The sequence below is a fragment of the Bos mutus genome, chromosome 20 (genome assembly GCF_027580195.1).
Source record: "Bos mutus isolate GX-2022 chromosome 20, NWIPB_WYAK_1.1, whole genome shotgun sequence".
In the NCBI taxonomy this organism is placed as follows: domain Eukaryota; kingdom Metazoa; phylum Chordata; class Mammalia; order Artiodactyla; family Bovidae; genus Bos; species Bos mutus.
In genome coordinates, this window is record NC_091636.1 from 70,249,914 (window position 1) to 70,268,739 (window position 18,826).

Sequence of the window (18,826 nt, forward strand, 5' to 3'; positions counted from 1 at the left end):
GATCTTATTGGCAACCAATGTAATTTATTCTTCTGCTGCATCTTCCTGACAAAGCACCGGGGGATCCTCGGATAAATGATGGACAAAGCTCCTCGTCCGCCCAGGAGTCTAGGTGGTGGAAGGCAGCCGTCATTAATCCAGCTTGGTAGCTGCTATAGCAATGCAATTAGAAAGAAGGTGCCAGGCTGCCCGCCACACTGAGGATCCGCCTGCTGCTGGGTGCATGGGTGGCGGAGGAGATCTGGAGCCCAGCGCCCAGACACCCGCCGCCCCACCGGGCCCATCTGCTACCCACGTGAAGTCAGGCCCGCACCTGCCGGGATTCCAGACGTCAGGTCCTGCTGCCGGCTGAACAGAGAGCACCCCCCCACCTCCACTGACCCCCGACACCCACCCTCCTGGGCAAGAGAACGAGCCCTTGATTCTTTTAGGTGTTTCTGGGGGCGTTTAACTTCACTTTTTTCCCAGATGAGCCATTTACACGGCTGCGTTCCAGTTCTCTAGGTTTAGAATCTGTGCACTGGCTTTCCACTTCTAACCGTGGCTGAACCTCCACCCTGGCACACGCGCGCATGCTCACACGCCGTGGCCTGTGGTTTCCGCTCTTGCACACACTTTTGCTCCTGTTTTGTCTTCCCTGGCTTTCATAGTTTTCTCTCACCTGCACACACCTGCACCCAGACTTTCTGTCGGAGCTAGAAAGTTCCTCTCGGTGGAGTGAGCCTTCACCCCCCGGACGGTCCACAGGGAGGGGCCTCCGTCCCAGGCCCATGTGGAGGAGTGTCCCTGCGGCGGCTCCTGCTCCCCGGCCAGGCTGGGGGCCCCCTGCTGTCGGGTGCCACACTCTGGATCCCCTCTCACCCTCTGGAGAGCTTCTGGGGGAAAGACTGTAGGAGAGATCATCCAACAAGACTTCAAATGTTTGCAAACAGCTCTGAAGTTCTCTTGTACACTTGAAGCTTGGGGATGCATTGAAATAACTGAACTGATGTGCCTGTGTAAGTGCTGTCCCAGCTGAAAGACCCCCATCTGAAAACCATTGCAGAGTCAGGGCTCCTGGCCAGGGGGGTCTTTCACAATAAAAAGTGCTCCAGCCTCAGCAAGCTGGGGACCTGGAGGGGCCGGGGCTGGAACACCCACAGGACCCTCACATCGCCAGCCAAGCAGGCGCCCCAGGGATGCAGCCCCTCTCGGGGACTCCCCCCACTGTGAGCCTCTGGCTCCTGTGGGCATGTGAGGTGGGGGTGGGGAGGGGTCTTTGCAGCCCCTGCTCTGTGTCAGGTGCAAGGCCACCCCCTGCTCTCCACCCGGGCTCACGGTCCCAAATCCAGATCTTCTTGCAGGCTCCGAGCTCTGAGGGGTCCCCAGCCCACCGTCTACTCCCATCCGTCAGCCCCCTGGACCATATTCCTCCAAGTTCAAGTCACCCCGGCCCACCCAGTGAGGCTTTGCCCCCTCAGTCCCCTCTGTCTGGGTAGTTTATGCCTATTTTATTCTTAGATGTCCTGAGAGCTGCAGAAAGAGAACACGCAGTGTCTGTTCAAAGAACCCCGATGCACTGAAGCTTTAGTGTGCCTCAGGAAGCAAAGAAACGTGTGCTTCAGGCACACCGTGCCACACTTCTGCTGTGCTCTGACAAAAGTCAGAGAAAGTCTGTCTGAAAAGACAAAGTCTGTCTCCTCGGAGAGTCGGGGCAGGATAGGAAGCAGGCCTGCCCCTGGGGGTGCGTCCTTTCCTCCTCCCACTCCCTCCCGGACTTCACATGGGACTGCCGGCAACCACACATGTGTGCGCACACACATGCACACACATGTACACACATGCATGCTCGCACGTATGCACACACGTGTGCATGCTCGCCCGCACATGTGTGAGCACATGTGCATGCTCACACGTGCACACATGCGTGTACTCTGGAGCCTCCGACCCAGCCCTGGCCTCGTGACCGCCCAGGGGTGAGGTGCGAGAACGCTGACTTCCTCCTGAGGTCGCCGTGCGTGGATCTGGCTTTTGGCCACGTCGGGGGCGACCTTTGTGCTAGTTTGTCGTACGCAGCTCTTCCCTTTCTTCCTCCGGTGCTTCTCACAGCCTCGCCTCTTTCCCGCTCCCCCTCTCCATGGTGCTCTCTCGGGTCCTGCCGGGGGCTCCGTCCCAGGGCCCCGGGCATGGATGCTTTGGGCCCACAGCACCGGCTCTCCCGGCCCTGGAGCTGGTGATGGCACTTGCAGGCTTTGCAGGGCTCCTTCCCTAGTCTCTGGCTCCCCCAGTAGACGGTCCGGCTCCGCGCAGTGGCTCTGCTGAGTGAGCGCAGGTCCCCGGCAGGACCCCTCGAAGCAGCCCCCAAAGGTGACCCATGAAGCCCAGCCCCTGGTTCCCAGCTTCACAGGCTCGGACCACCTCCCACAGGCCACACTAGGATTTTTAAAGGAACCACGTCTCTTCTCCCTTTGATGCTATTAACCCTAGAAAGCTATTTGAAAATTTTTACTGGACATCATGTATTAAAACAGCAAGCTAATTCTCAAATTTAGGAAAAACACCCTAATCCTTACATGCATGCTTAATGGACCTTTGCACACGTATGTTGAATATCATGCCCATCATGGTAACATTAATTCACGAGTGGTACGTTTCACCTGTGCTGTCCCAAGGCACTTGACAAACCTTTTCACGCCATTCTGTCCATTTCCACGTAAATATAACGTGCACTCTGATACGCATACACACAGCTTTTTCCCTTTCGAGTAGAATTCAAGAAATCAAACTCTTCTGAAACTTTAAGGCTTTCTTTTATTTATTTATTTTTTGCGACACGGTAGGAGCTTGTAGGTTACCTGTTTTAAATCCAGTAGTGTGCACATGCCAATCCCAAACTCCCAATCTAATTTTCAAATTCTTAAGTAATTTCAAATTACCTTGCGGATGTCTTCCTCGCTCTTCTTCTCCTCAAGTCACCCGTCAGGTGAGCTGACGGCATGCCGGCGTGAGGAGCTGTCCGCGCTGCAGGCAGAGTGCCTTCCCTGCGACCCGTCCACTGGAAGGAGGGGGCCGTCGGTGAGTGGTGCCTGTGGGTTCCAGCAGGAACCAGAGATCTGTCTTCAGACTCAGTGCAGAGAACGTGTTTAAGTTCAGCTGTGACGTGCCAGCTATTTTTCCACAGTCTGGAATTCTAAAGACATAGAAAATGCAAAGCCACATTCTTTGCAAAACTACCTTTCACCTGTTTTCACTGTTTTATCCGCATTTGTGGTGGTTTAGTCACTACGTCATGTCTTGCAACTCCGTGGAATGTAGCCCGCCAGGCTCCTCCATCCACGGGGCTCTCCAAGCAAGAACACTGGTGTGGGTTGCCATGCCCTCCTCAAGGGGATCTTCCCCACCAAGTCTCCTGCATTGCAGGTGGACTCTTTACCAGCTGAGCTAAGCATGAAGCCCCTAATATCGTTATTTAATTGTGGCCTATTTATTGGCCCAATTTTTAAATGATCATCGATGTGAATGAGGTCTTTAATGTAGCAAGGAATGTTTTCAAGGACACCAGTTTCTAACATGGTTAAATTGGTTATAGTAGCAGATACTATGAAAATCAAAAGAAAATAATAGTTTTTAAAATGGGAGGCTATTACATGTAATGATGGGGTTTTTTAAATCTCATTGAATCTTAATAAAACAAAAACAAGTCAAAACCCTTGGAAAGCAAGGAAATCAAATGAGTCAATCCTAAAGGAAATCAACCCTGAATATTCATTGGAAGGACTGATGCTGAAGCTGAAGCTCCAATACTTTGGCCACCTGATGCAAAGAGCTGACTCACTGGAAAAGACCCTGAGGCTGAGAAAGATTGAAGGCGGGAGGAGAAGGGGACAACAGAGGATGAGATGGTTGGATGGCATCACCGACTCAATGGACCTGAGTTTGAGTAAGCTCCAGGAGTTGGAGATGGACAGGGAAGCCTGGCGTGCTGCAGTCCATGGAGTTTCAAAGGGTTGGACATGCCTTAGTGACTGAGAAACAACAACAATTAAAAAGAAAAAGTCACAGTACCAGGAGATATTTGGTATTCGAAAAAGTAACCAAGGGAGGCTGTGAAATTCCTGAAGCTTTAAGGGGAAAAAAATGACACCTACTCTGCCGGTATCACTTAGGGGAGAGTGACCAGAGGCAGCCCTGCTGTGTGTTGGGGAATGTGTGGGGAGGGAAGGGGCATTAATGGCAAAAAGCAAATGCCGCGCTTCAAGTCCGCAACTGTCGTGAAGAAACTACCAGTGCTCCTCACGGCTGCTCCTGCGCGAGCTGGAATTTGATTTCTTTCTCTCCCTCCATCATCTTTTCTGCAATGTTTGTGTATTTATCACTTTTGAAAGGTTTTGCTGAAATGGACCTGAAAAGAACACTCTCCCTGGGACGCTGAGCAGTGAGGGTGGATGGGCAGTGTTTTCAGATCGCCAGAGATGGAGCCCAGGAAGCTGGAGCCAGACCCTGGGGAGCAGCCCCCCACCCACTCCCCAGCCTGCAGGCCACCCCCAGTCCTGGACTCTGAGCCCCCTTCAGCCATTAGCAGCGGCTCGGATAGGTGTGAGCTGAAGGTTTCCTCTTCACTTTCCATGCCTAAAGATGAATTTACAAATTGAAAACTCTCTGGATAACTGAGAAATAGTTTGTGAAGGGGAACAGGAGGCATTTGTGTCTAGACAGCCCCTCCTCACTTCTGGAGATGGTCAGAGGATGTCTGAACCTGTGGGTCAGTCCCTGACCCCTAAGCCCTGGCAGGGTCTCTACCATGGTCTTGATTCTTCACTGGGGGAATGACCCCCGTGCCCTCATTCAGGGTGGTTAGCTGATGGCCCCGAAACACGGACCGAACAGGGGGATCCCTGCTTCCCTAAGCCCTGTCCTCTCCACCTGAGGCTCCCTGAATGGGTCATCTGCACGCACAAGTCCCTGACCTTCTAGGAGGAACCCTTCTCTTCTGAAACCTGGGGACAGCCGGCCGTGGGCACGAGCATCAGCACAGAGCCGGCCTCTCTCAGTCCACCTCTGCGTGCCTTTCATCACACGACAGTCAGTCCGGGGCTGCTTTCTCCTGGGAGCCCAGAGACTGCCCCGCCCCTGCTTCCCCGGCGCCCAGGCCCCCGCTCCCGTTCAGATGGTGAAATGTGACTGCACGGTCTGCGTCTTCGACTCCCAGGTTCCCTCTGCAGCGTCTTCTCCTTCAACAGATGTTTCCGAAATAATTAACTGTTGGGGAGCATGCATTATTGAGATGTCGGATGCCTCCCTAATATGCTCCACATTTGTAGTCAGCACAGAATCAAGTGCTCAGGAGAGTTGGGCTATTTATTTTGCAAACCACAGAACATTCACCCCAGACCAGAGCCTCTTCAGGGACCAGAACCTGAAAACCTTCTGGTCCTGCAGAAGCTCTGCAGTCAGTGGCCCCAGGAATCATGGACCCCTATGTGGTCTGTGAGTGGGGAGCCCTTCTTAAAAATAGCCAGTTGATCACCCATCCGTGAAACAATCCTGAAATCTGGGCCATTTATTAGCTGAATTTTTAAATTTCAGAAGTTTCACGTTTTCTGATGACAACCTGTGATCAACATAAAGTCACTTTGGGACTGGGAAGTTGCCTTTTATAACTAATCATTTTAAACATGCCTATATCTGCTCTCTACCAAGCCAGGCTCCCCGTGGCGCTTGCTTGGCTTCACCTCACTTGGGGCTGGTGCTGAGCTCTCTAGCTGCTGGGCCTTGGTTCTGGCCAGCGTCTTTGTGTTGGACAGGTAGGCACCTCAACAAGCCCACATCTTCCACTTCCAGCATGTGAACTATTCTAAGAAATACACGGGCCTCAGCGGTTGAACTAAATCTGCATTTTCATATGACTCTGGACCTCTATCACCTTTTGAGAGCATATCTTCGGGTGCAGCTGGACTTACCATCATAGGAAAGTTTTGAACTTGGTGCTTCAAGTTTGAGCAGATGACCTACACTTTTTCACTTTATACCGCAAACACACAAGTCTGCTAGACTCCGCTCCAATGTCACAGGAGACTAAAGGTCAGTTAGGGCGTGGTGTTTCCATCAGGGTAAGATCCTCAAGTCAGTAAGAGCTGTTCAAGGTCAAGAATATCTTTATATAAAGAAGCATGTTGTTCCAGAAACGTCTTGGCCTTAAGGGTGACAATGTTATTACTTCTTTTTACAGTAACTATTTATGGGGGTCTTACCAGGTTCCAGGTGTTATGGGTGAAGCCATAAATGTGACAAAGGAACCTCCAGCTTTCCAAGAATGTTCACAGGTGGAGACTGGGTAAACGAATGCAAAGCACCATCTCAGGTCTTGACTGAAGCCCTGGGAGGCAGGTCTCCTGACCGCCGCAGGCTGCACGTCTTCTTTCCTAAAGATCAAAGTCCCCAGCGCTCCCTGCCACACGAGCCTTCCCCCCTGCATTCTGGGTGGTTTGGGAAGGTTATGACCTGAGCTGTGTTCAGGGCTGCTGGCTTAGTTAGATACAGTGTCCTCTGAATGAGACACGGCCCCTTCATACATGTATACACTATTGATACTCTGCATAAAATAGGTAACTAGTGGAACCTACTGTATAACACAGGGAACTCTGCTCAGTGCTCTACGGTGACCTAAAGGGGAAGGAAATCCAAAAAGGGAGGGGATATACGTCTGTGTATAGCTGATTCACTTCACTGTACAGCAGAAACCAACCCAACATTGCAAAGCAACTACACTCCAATAAAACTTAGTTTAAAAAGTGAGGACGCACCAAGTCCAGTGACCTGGCCCTGGAACGTGAAGACTGTCCAACTCTCTGTCAAGCAGAACTGGTCAGTGGCCGCTCGCTGGGAAGGGACATAAAACAGAAAGTGGGAGAAGAGGAGGGGAGGAGGACACGGACGAGAATGACTTCAAATCAAAAAGGAAGAGAAGCAGTGTGCATTTCACTGGGATATCGCATTTCCTGTTAAATGACGTTTCGGATTCCATCAGAAGTTTTGATGAATGATGAGAACACCGTCCAACATCACATGCCTTTAAGAGACTTGAGGCCTCACAGTCAGGAACAGGTTTACCCCGCAGGAGGGTGCGACATCATGAAGGTGGCAGAGCCGGCCGACACTCCTCAAGCAAGTTGTGCCAAGCTAACTCCTAAGATGCTGACATGCCCGAGAACCACAAAAGAAGCTCCTCTGGGAAAAGACGAATGATTATAGAACCTCTTCCTCTGTGGAGATGGAAAGCAAATATTTTCCTTAAGACTGAGGGCAGGAGGAGAAGGGGATGACAGAGGATGAGATGGTTGGATGGCATCACCGACTCAATGGACTTGAGTTTAAGTAAACTCCGGGAGTTGGTGATGGACAGGGAGGCCTGGCGTGCTGCAGTCCTGGGGTTGCAAAGAGTCAGACATGACAGAGCCACTGAACTGAACTGACCCTAAAATCTGGGCTTCCCTGGTGGCTCAGCAGCAAAGAATCCACCTGCAATGCAAAACATCTGGGTTCTATCCCTGGGTTGGGACGACCCCCTGGAGAAGGGAACGACCACACAGTCCAGTATTCTTGCCTGGGAAGTCCTACGGACAGAGGAGCCCGGAGCACTACAGTCTTGGGGCTGCACAGAGTCGGACGTAACTCAGCGACCACACAGCAACAGCCCTAAATCTCAGGACGTTACGTATGAAACAAGCGCACAGACTCTGAAACGTGGGAGAGAAGAGACTGACGAGGAACGTCAGGGCGGGAGCCCCCAGCGGGACGAGCGGGGACCAGCTGGGTTTCCTCCTGCTTTTTGTGTGCCGGACATGGAGTTAAAGAAGACAGAATAATAGAAGCTACCCAATTTAAACAGCTGAGAAAAGAGAAGCCGAGTTATCAGCGTCTCAGTGACCCGCGGGGCAAAGCAGGTGCCTGATACGCGTGTGGTGTTGTTGGAGTCACAGAAAGACAGGACTGAGAGGCTCTGGGAGTCTCCCGTGCGTGGCGAAAAGACTCAAACCTACAGATTCGAGAAGCTGAGGAGCACTTCCTCAGAATAAAACTCCTGACAGAATAAACCCCCCCAAAATTTATACCAAAACACATCATGGTCAGACTTCTGAAAACTGAAAGCAGAGAAACACGTGAGAGAGAGACAACGGGTCCAGAAGAAAATGGCCTAAGTTACAGCAGAGCCCTAACTGGACAGGAGCGGGTCCAGAGCAGGCGACGCGGGACCGTCAGTCGCTCAGAGGAAAGAGCTGCCTGCCGGGACCCTAACCCAGTGAGACTCTCCGTACGGGACGAACGGTGGGTGTATCAAGGCGCTCTCGAATGGAGGAAACCTAGGGATGTGTGCTGACTTACCCTAAAAGAATGGGAAAGAGCTTTCTTTAAACAGAAGGAAAATGGTAAAAGAGGGAATCTTAGAATATGAGGAATAAAGAAAGAAGAGCAGAAAGAGCGAAACCTGGGCGAGTACCCGCCCCCCGCAGGGCACGCCTCTGAATCCAGCCCCATGAAACGCGTTTCCCATTCTAACCCTGGCTAACAAAGGACTGTCAGCATCACGGTGATGCCAAGGGGCACCGCAGTCCCCAGGGACCTCAGAAGGAAGAAGGTTGACAAAGCCAGGGCGCTACGTTAGAGAGGACAAAAATGACCACCGAGGTACGAAGCCGCCTTAACTTAGAAGGTGCTGCATAAAAAACAGCAAACTCCCCAAGTCCTGGGACTAGAGTCCGGTGTCTTTTCCGGGTGCATTCCAACGAGATGAAAACCGTGAGCCAGCAGCCCTCCTGTGCGCTAGAACCCTTAAATTACAGACGGTCCGTCTCATCCTCACAGGTCATTAGAAATCCATGCCCTAAGCTCATCAGCACCCGCCCCAAGTTCTGATACAGGAGGCCCAGCATGGGCCCAGGAATCTGCATTCTGAGACAGTCCCTGGTTTTGATGCTCGTGACCTGCGACCCACACACTGGAGTGGGAGTGAGGAGGGCCACACAGACACCTCCTATGGGGAACCACAGGGCCCCCTGCTCCAGCAGGGCCATCTCACGCTGGTGATGGACAGCAGGCTCCTCGAGACCAGAAACGGTTTAGGCTCATCTGTCTTTTGAGCCTCATTTAACAGTGTGCAGAGAAGGCATAGATCCTTTAATTTCCATGGATGGTTTCTCCCCATTTACGCTCCAGCAACAGCTTGTTTGGAAATGGGGGTGATCAGATGGTACCCACCAGCCAAAATGCACCAGTGTCCCATTTCCTGGCGGCTTCAGCACACGGTAAAACGAGCACTGTATCATTTCACGTGACGTGTGCTCCACAGAACATATTTCTATTCTTTTTCCCCAAATTCTTGACCCCATAGTCATTAAAACTGCGCGTGCGACTCTGTGGACTTCAGGCAGCAGTTAGGATCCAGCTAGCGAATGAAAAGGCACCTGGAGGCTCCTGACAACATGCAGCTCACTCTGAGAATTGAGGATTTGCGCCGCACTGATGCCTCAGAATCAGTTGAGGCCTCACACACAGCTCAGCTTGCTTTCCGGCTGCATGAAGATACAGCTCGCATTCGCCTGGAGAGCAGGACACAGCCCGCCTTTCAGGCTCCCCAGGCCTGAGCCCCTCGCCCTGCAGAGGTCGGCCCCGTGACAGGGGGTACAGCTCTGGGGGGCCTTACTCAGGCTCCCGCTGTGTTTCATGGCAGCTCTAAAGGACCTGCTTCTTGGGCCAAGGATAGGGCTCTGCCAGTGGTGGTTGCTGGCCTTGGGGAAGCAAGCACTGAAGGTTCATTTAGGTGGATCAGGCAAGCTTTGCCCCAAACTGCTTTTCCAGTGGTGGAGGGCTCTCCTGGGGACATTGAGAAGGTGGTGGCCGCCTGGCCAGGTGACCCAGAAACTGCTGCCGGACGCCCCTTACGGGGCAGCCCCCAGACCTCATGAGGGGTCCTTTCGTTTGTATTCACCTCGTGTCAGTGGTCCCATCCACCACTCAGGGGTCGTTTCAGCTCTGGTTCGGGGCTCCACCCGAGGGGGAGGACAGGCCCTCCCGCGAGCAGTTTGGTCCCTGTGTTGCCGTGAGATCCAGGCCAGCTGCTCCCCTGTTCCCCGCTGCAGGAAAGTCAGGGTGCAGGGCAGCCCGGCCCCGTGTCGAGCCTCCAGGTGGGCTCCGAGAGTCCGCCGTCAGACCCAGAGCACGGCTAAAACCACAGCCCAGCACCGAGGGTCTCCCTGCACTGCTTACGGCTTCAGGTAGAGGCTGAATAGAGATAGCTCTGCTTCCTCTGAGTGTGGAGACAGCCTCAGAGGACAACGTCAGCCTCAGAGGACAACGTCAGCCTCAGAGGACAACGTCTGCCTGCCGCTGCCAGCAAGGTGGGCGGGGCTGGGACCCACCCCCCACATGTGTTTTTCTGACTGTCTGCAAGAGCCATGGCCATGTCTGCAGCCCAGTGTGCATTCCTTTCTTTAAGGGAGATGGCTAACCCTGGAAAACTAGCCATAGAAAGCCATGATCCCAGGGAAAACGGTGTTCCCAGTGAGTTCAGGACTCAAAGCCATGAACAGCCAGTCACACAAGGTACAGAAATTTCCTTTTGAGATTGCCTCGAGCTCTGCTTTATCTCCAGAGTAACAGGTGTCTTTTAGACTGCACACTCCCCCCAAATAACAAATAACTAACGCTATAGGCTGTTTGTTGGTGCGTGTGCTAAGTTGCTTTGCTGCTGCTGCTAAGTCGCTTCAGTCATGTTCGACTCTTAGCAACCCCATGGACTGCAGCCCACCAGGCTCCTCCATCCATAGGATTTTCCAGGCAAGAGTACTGGAGTGGGGTGCCATTGCCTTCTCCGCTGTGTCCGATTCTTTGCAATCCCACAGGCTATAGCCAACCAGGTTCCTCTAACCATGAGGTTCTCTAGGAAAGAATACTGGAGCGGGTCACCCTTCCCTTCTCCAGGGGGCCTTCCCCACCCAGGGATCTAACCTGCCTTTCTTGTGTCCCCTGCACTGACAGGCAGGTATCTTATCACTAATGCCACCTGGGAAGCCAAAATTCGCATGCTGAAAGTCTCACCCCAGGCGTGGCTGTGTTTGCTGACAGAGCCCCTGAGGAAGCAATCACCATAAATGAGACCCTAAGGATGGGACCTTGATGCCTTAGGATCCACATCTGTGAAGGAGGAAATGCCAGCAAAGGCAGTGTGCAGAGTGGGAAGAAATACTTGCAAACCATCTGTAAGATAAGTACATGTTATATAAAGAACTCACACAGCTCAGTAGCAAAAATATAAAACAAAAACAAAATTTAGAAAATAGGCAAAGGATCTGAATAGACATTTCTCCAAATAAAACATACAGATGGTCAACAGATACATGGAAAGATGCTCAACATCGGTAGCCCTCAGGGAAACAAATCAAACCACGATGAACTATCACCTCACACCTGTCAGAATGGCCATCACCAAAAAGATATAACAAATGCTACGGCAGATGTGGAGGAAAGGGAGCCGTCCTACACTGCTGGCGGATATGTAACTGGGTGCCATCACTGCGGAAAACAATCTGGAAGGTGCTCAAAAAATTGAAAACAGAATTACCGTGTGTCCAAGCAATTTTATTTCTGGGAATGTATCCAAAGGAAATAAAAACACTAACTCAAAAATGTATCTGCACCCCAGTGTTGACTGCAGCATTATTTATGTATGTTTATATATATGTATGGATAAACATTCATATATATATACACACAGTGCTGAAGCTGAAGCTCCAATACTCTGTCCACCTGATGCAAAGAGCCAACTCATGAGAAAAGACCCTGATGCTGGGAAAGATTGAGGGCAGGAGGCGAAGGGGACGACAGAGCATGAGACGGTTGGATGTCATCACCGACTCAATGGACATGAGTTTGAGAAAGCTCCAGGAGATGGTGAAGGACAGGGAAGCCTGGCGTGCTGCAGTCCATGGGGTCACAGAGTCGGACACGACTGAGTGGCTGAACGACAACAAGCTATACATATATATACTGTATGAGAGAGAGAATGGAATTTTATTTGGGCATAACAGATTGGAAATTCTACCGTTTTTGACAACATGAACGGACCTTGAAGGCCTCGTGCTGAACGAAGTAAGTCAGACAGAGAGAGACAAACGCCCTCAGGCCTCACTTATGCGTGGAGCCCAGCAAAACGGGAGTGGAAAGCAGCAGAAAGATCAGGCTTGAGGTTAGCAGAGGACTCGGAGGAGGGTGGTCAAAGGCATAAGCTTCCAGGATAAGGAGGGACTGGGGACATGGCGTGCAGTGTAAGGCCCACGATGAACGCTCCACGTCACACACAGGAGGGGTGTTCAGAGGGCAAGTCCAAGGCTTCTCATCACAAGGGGAAGTGCCTTCCTCTTCTCTTCTTTCTTCTCTTTTTATCATATCAGTATGAGACGATGGCTGTTTACCCAAAGTTATTGCAATCATTCCGCCATGTATGTAAACCAAGCCATCGAGTTCTACACCTTAAACGTTCACAGAGTGTAGTCAAGTACTTCTCAAAAATACATCAGTGAATAAATGGAGGTGTCTCCCTGGTGGTCTGGAGGTTAGGACCCAGAAGCCACTCAGCACAGCCAAGAAAAACATTATTTGAATAAATAGGTAGGTAGGTGGACAGAGGACTTCCTTGACCAAGAGGCACCCTGGCCAGCCCACGAGCAGCAGAGCCGCGTTCCGGGCCTGCTCGGGGAGTCTGAGGGTCCCGGAGACTCCCGACTCACCAGGAGGCAGGCACTCCACTCCCCTGGTGACCACTCGGGCTGGTGGGCCCCAGGCGAGCAGCCACGGCCCCATGCGTCTCTGCCTCAGGCCCCGAGTTTGACACTTGGTGGTATCCAGTTGGGATGTGAAGGGCGGATCATCGGCGCAGCGTGACTCAAGCAAAGGGTGACTGATGTGAGAGCTGGCTGTGGAAAGCGTCTCAACAGAAAGAACGCAGACCCAGAACTGACAGGACCTAGGGATTCTCTTTGTTCCAACTGAAAATGAAAATAAAACAAATCTGAGGGGCCCCTAAGCACCAGTCCAAGCAAAGAGCCAGCAGTGTTTTTGCCATTGGCATGGCATCCAAACTACTCAATTAATCCCCTTTTATCTCTTACGATGCTCGTGTAGGGTTGACTTTCCAGGGCCAAGAAGGAATCTTCCATGTAGTCTGTGTCCAACAAGTGTTGTGAAACAAACAAACCCCAAACTGTCTTGGTACAGGTACGGAGAAGTGGACCGGAGGTGAGGTCATGCTCTTCAGAACGGAGCTGCAGTGGGACTGAATTATTAGGGGGAAAGTACTGTCTCTTATTAAGTCACCACTGTGGGGTCAAGACTGTGATTCCCATTACTGTGCCCTGCGCCTTGGGCTCCGGGGGAGGCTTGTCCAAGAACACTTGATGGATGAAGAAACGCATTCCTAGAAGCTTGGGATTAACACACACACGCCACTGTGTATAATACGGATAACCAAGAAGCCTCGATTGTGTAGCACGGAGAAGTCTGCCTGGTGTCCTGCAAGGAGCTATGTGGGAAAGAAGATGCTGTGCTCAGTCGTGTCCGACTATTTCAGCTTATGGACTATAGCCCTCAAGGCTCCCCTGTCCGTGGGACTCCTCAGCAAGAATACTAGAGTGGGCTGCCATTTCCTCCTCCAGGGGTCTTCCCGACCCAGGGCTCACACCCTCGTCTCGTGCGTCTCCTGCACTGCAGGCAGATTCTCCACCACTGGCCCCACTATGTTACGCAATGAGCGGACCACTCTGCCGCATGCCTGAAACCAGCTCAACATTGTTAACCAAGTGTACTCCAGGATAAAATAAAAATTGAGCTTAAAAGAGAAAGAAACAGAGTCCTTCCACCACAAAGGCGAGCTGGGAGTGCCATTCTTGGCGCTCTGCGCTGTGGGCTTTCTCAGGAGTTGGAGGTGGGGTGCGGCGGGGGTGGTCCAGGGTAAGCAGACATTTTACGAACACCCAGAGCGCCCACTACTGCTAACTGACACCTAAGCCTTAAATACCTGGACTCGGTGCAGCTCTGGGGCTAAGGGAGGAATCGGAGCAGCTGGAAGGTTCACTAACAATTAAAAGTGGTAAAAAAGAAAAAAAAAAAAGAAGATTGGACCTCCTGAAACCGCAGCCCTTGACGTGAGTTCTACAGGACGGAGCTGCGCCATCCTCCACCGCTTCATGTGATTTCTTCATACTTTTCCTTTTTCCTCTCAAAATTCTGAGTATTGTAGCACATAATTTAGCTTTTCTGAAAACCCAAGTCTAAATTAATTACAGCTCTGCTAAAGGGGGGAGAAAAGATATTAGATGCCGAAGCTAAAATAGAACGAAATCTAGTTATTTCTTCCTTTATTAGATTTTAATGGAATTATTATAATAATTAAGCTTTTCATTACTTTTTTCATGCTTATTGAGTCCCAGTTCCCTGCAGGTTTGAATCATATTTAACATATAATTATGGCAGTCCGTTTTTAGAAGGGAATTTGAACGTGGGGAGGTGGGGCTTTACCTACACTTCTTAAAACTAAAATGAGCAGCAAAGGGACCAGCTCGCTGTCTGTTGCTGAGACCCCAGGGCCTCCAGAGAAGTTTCCCACTGCCTCTCGGAGGGGGTCTGGGACTGGACCCCAAAGGTGCAGGGATGCAGGTGTCTTGAAAAGTAAGGAGCAGAACATGTGATTCTAAACTTGTAAAACCATCAGTACAGGTGAGGAAAACCCTGCTGCGTGTGGACACAGAAGCAGGAGTGTGCCTACAGTATTTTCAAGCCTCAAAACTGACACCCTTGGGTGCGGTGGCGTCTGGTCCTACCCTCTTGTCGGAGACCAGACGGAAATGCACGCCTGTGTACCTCCACCGGCCGCGCGAGGCTTCTCTTCGCTCTGTGCTGATGACATCGAAGATTTCTTCTTTTCAGATTACCCACCTGACTTTCGAGCGTCTGATGTGCTAGCTAACAATCAACTGACAGCAGACATCCGAGGCTGGTTGCGCAGCTGGAGTGCGCCAGGCTGGGTCCATGGGGACTGTTGGCAGCACGGTGGGAGAGGCGCTGGCCCAGAGGGACCACCCTGCCGCTTTGGGCTTGGGGCCCGCCTGGGGCCTGGAGACGGCTCAGCCCGTCTCCTCTGAGAGTGGACAGGGTGTGGGCACTTCCAGAAGCAGGTCCAAAGGGCAGGCACGTGTGAGTGTCGTTTCCTCACTCGTGTTTTGCAAAGCGTGTCCAGGAGTGGGTGGCGGAGACCAGGGAGAGGACTGGGGGCCCTGGGCGGCAGCCACGTGACCACAGCCTCAGGAAAAAAGCCGAGACGGACGGCAGACGTGGATGCGAATCTGCAGGTCTAAGTGTCTGCCGGGCACCGGTGTTTTTCACCAGTTGCAACAGTTTACAAATGACGAGTTAAAAGACCGTTGAGATGATACAGATAGAGATGCTCTGCAGACACAGCTTCGGACTCATGGGAATTCTGTTCTCACCCTCAAATCTGGGTAACAAGAGTCCCCTGTCCCGCTCTGCGGTGGGAGCATCTTTGCTCCCTGCTCTCCGGAAATTCATCCCGGAGCTCGTTTACCAACACCCCTCCCTGCTCTGTGCCATCCTTGACCAGCTCCTGATGGGTTTTGTTTGAAGGAGACTGAATAGGTGAGCCATTCTAGAGCCTCTCAAGCCTCAGTCTCCAGGGGAAGACCTGGCAACGTGGTTTTTACCCCCGGGGGTCGGTGAGGAGGACAGATTTCCCAGCTTCTGAGTGTCCCCCCGGGCCTCTCACCCCTGTGGACGCCCCCCCACACCCCGTAGAGCTGCTCCGGCCCCACAGGCTCAGGCCGAGTTCAGAAGGACGACGCACACGCAGAAAAGAAGGTCAGGCTGCACTGACTCCTGGCCACCTGCCTTCAACAGCCAACTTTGCAGAGAGTGGCCCCCGGGGTCTCGGAAGCCCCTACTCCAGGCAGGCTGGCTCGCACCAGGATGGAGGCAGCCTTGCAGGGCAGGGCGGGGCGGCTGCAGGGCAGACAGGCCTGAATGCACACGGAAGGTGTCTCACCGATTGGCCAAGGGCCTGCGCCCCTGGTCTGGGGCCAGCAGTTCCCCACCCTCAGTAGTGAGTCAGGTGCAGCCTTGTGAGGGGTGGAGGCCTCCTGCCATGAAGGCCACAAGCTCCCGAGGCCGCAGTAGGACTCAGCCAGCTCACTGGGACAGCCACACCCCGCAGAAGCATGGTTGCTTTCTCTGGGGGCTTGGCCAGCTTCTGGGACACAGTCTGGGATGTTTCTCAGCATCCAAGGCCACCACACTCTGCCCACAAGCTCGCCCATGGTTCCTGTTCCTGCTGACCACAGGCACGCCCAGGACCCACTCTGGCCACCAGGAGCCAGGAAAGGAGGGGAAATCACCCCGAGCCTGCTGTGAGGCCAAGCGTCACCTGGGCGGGCTCCTCCATCAGCGGAGGCAGAAGGCCCTGCAGAGCGAGGAAGGGTGGGTCTCAGGCTCAAGCGCAGTTTGGTTCTGGGGAGACGCTCTCTGGGGGTCCTGGGAGCCCATCATCCCATCTCCCGTCTAGCTGGGCAGCCTCCAGGCGGCCTCCATGCTGGAGTCCAGCCCTCCTGACGGAGCCCTTGTGTTGCCCGCTGTGTGTGCATAAAGGAAGAAACACAAGACAAGAAAAGGAAGAATCTGGTTTTTAAAAGGACCCCAAGCTCAGCCCGTGGAGATGAGAGGGGTTTCCACTCCAGCCCACTGCACTCAGCAGTCCTCAAAGGTTAGCACGTGTTGGTAGCACCAGACAGCCTGATGGAAGATGTGTGTGCGTGTGTGTGTGTGTGTGTGTGTGTTTGGGGCCCAAACACACCTGAGCCTCCTGAAGACCACCCGAGAGGAAGGTCACTCCGTCCTTCCACTCTGCCCGTCAGATTCTTGGAAGGCTGGCCGGTCACCTGCCTCCTCACTTCTTCGTGTCTTCTGCCTGAGCCTTCAGGCTGACCGGAGAGCTTCCCGTCCCCTCTAAACGATGACCCCGAGGTACATGAACTTGCCTCTAGGCCACAAAACTCATTAGGATCCAGGTACAATTTCTTGAGGTTCCAGTCTCCCTCTGCGGTCCTGGTGAGGGTACCCATGGGCCAGCCTCCCTGACAGTTACCAGGGCCAAGCCTGGCCCAATGCTTGGGGCATTTGCCAAGGCCTGGGGTGGACCTTGAAGACTCTCAGGTCTCATCTCCACACCTTGGCTCCTGAAGGCGGTTTTCTGAGCCCCCGGGACTCAGCCTGTCCACAGGGGGAGGCGGCAGTTCTCTGAGGCTGCTCTCTGAAGGGTGGGCAAACCGATCTTGCTCTTTGGCAAAGCTGACCAAGGAATAAATCAAGATACAGCACATGAAAACTTCTCCTCTTCCAGGACAAGCCGAGGAAAGGCTAATATACAGAAAGCTGGCCTAGAGCCAGGCTGCTCCCAGGCTTCCAGGCTTCACAAAGTGACTCAGGCCCACCCTACCACGGAAATGCCTACAGACCCTCATCCCACGAAAGCCCTCCCACCTCCTCCCTGAGAAGCTGCTTCCAACACGGCAGCCCCGCAGCTCCTGCTCCTGCTCCTGTCTGCGAAGGCAGGAACACGGATCCTCACTAAACATTCATGAGACCGGCAGGCGGGGCCTCCTTCCCAGGCCGCGCGGCCAGTGGGTACGTTCTCCCTGAGTGCACTCGGTGGGCAGATGCTCCTCGTTCCGACAGTTGAGTTTTTGTGCAGAGAATTTGTTTGGCATGCCCAAGCTGCTCGCATCCATTTATTATTAAAAAGCAAAAACTCTGATGCAGAACCGAGGTTCCCATCACATGGCACCAGGCTACCTTCTTTTCCAAGGATGCTTGAAGCAGACCCCCCCCAACCCCGCAACAAGACAGCCCCTTCCCCAAGGAGCAGAGAGTGATGAGGTCTTCCCACCTCCTCCCTCACCCTCTCTGCCTGGGAAATCCTCAAAGGCCCTTTGATTGTCTTTAGCATGGCATCCTTGCTCTGGCCAGTAGGCCGCCGAGCCAGTCTGAAGAGGAAACACGCATGGATATTGCTGGTGACACGCTGTAAACTTGTCTCTGTCTTGTATCTGCAGAGAACACGGGCCTCCGGGGCTCGTCCTGCCCTGCTCCATTTTTAATGACCAGCCCGGAGAGGCAGGCAGAGCTGGCCGCTGTCACCTCGGCAGATTTCATTCCTGATCAAACAGCAGCCGCGGCCACTCCGTGCACTGCCAAAGCCTCCCACTGCCCAGGAGCCAACCCACAGCCAACGTCTCCCACTTCCCAGGAACCTCCCCACGGCCAACGCCTCCGACTGCCCAGGAGCCAACCCACGGCCAACGCTTCCCACTGCCTAGGAGCCAACTCATGGCCAATGCCTCCCACTGCCCAGGAGCCTCCCCACGGCCAACGCCTCCCACTGCCCAGGAGCCTCCCCAGGGCCAACGCCTCCCACTGCCCAGGAGTCAACCCACGGCCAATGCCTCCCACTGCCCAGGAGCCTCCCCATGGCCAACGCCTCCCACTGCCCAGGAGCCTCCCCATGGCCAACGCCTCCCACTGCCCAGGAGTCAACCCACGGCCAACGCCTCCCACTACCCAGGAGCCTCTCCACGGCCAACGCCTCCCACTGCCCAGGAGTCAACCCACAGCCAATGCCTCCCACTGCCCAGGAGCCTCCCCACAGCCAACGCCTCCCACTGCCCAGGAGCCATCCCACGGCCCTGCCCTGGGCCCAGCCTCTTCACAACTCAGGGAGCCAGCCCAGTAGGGG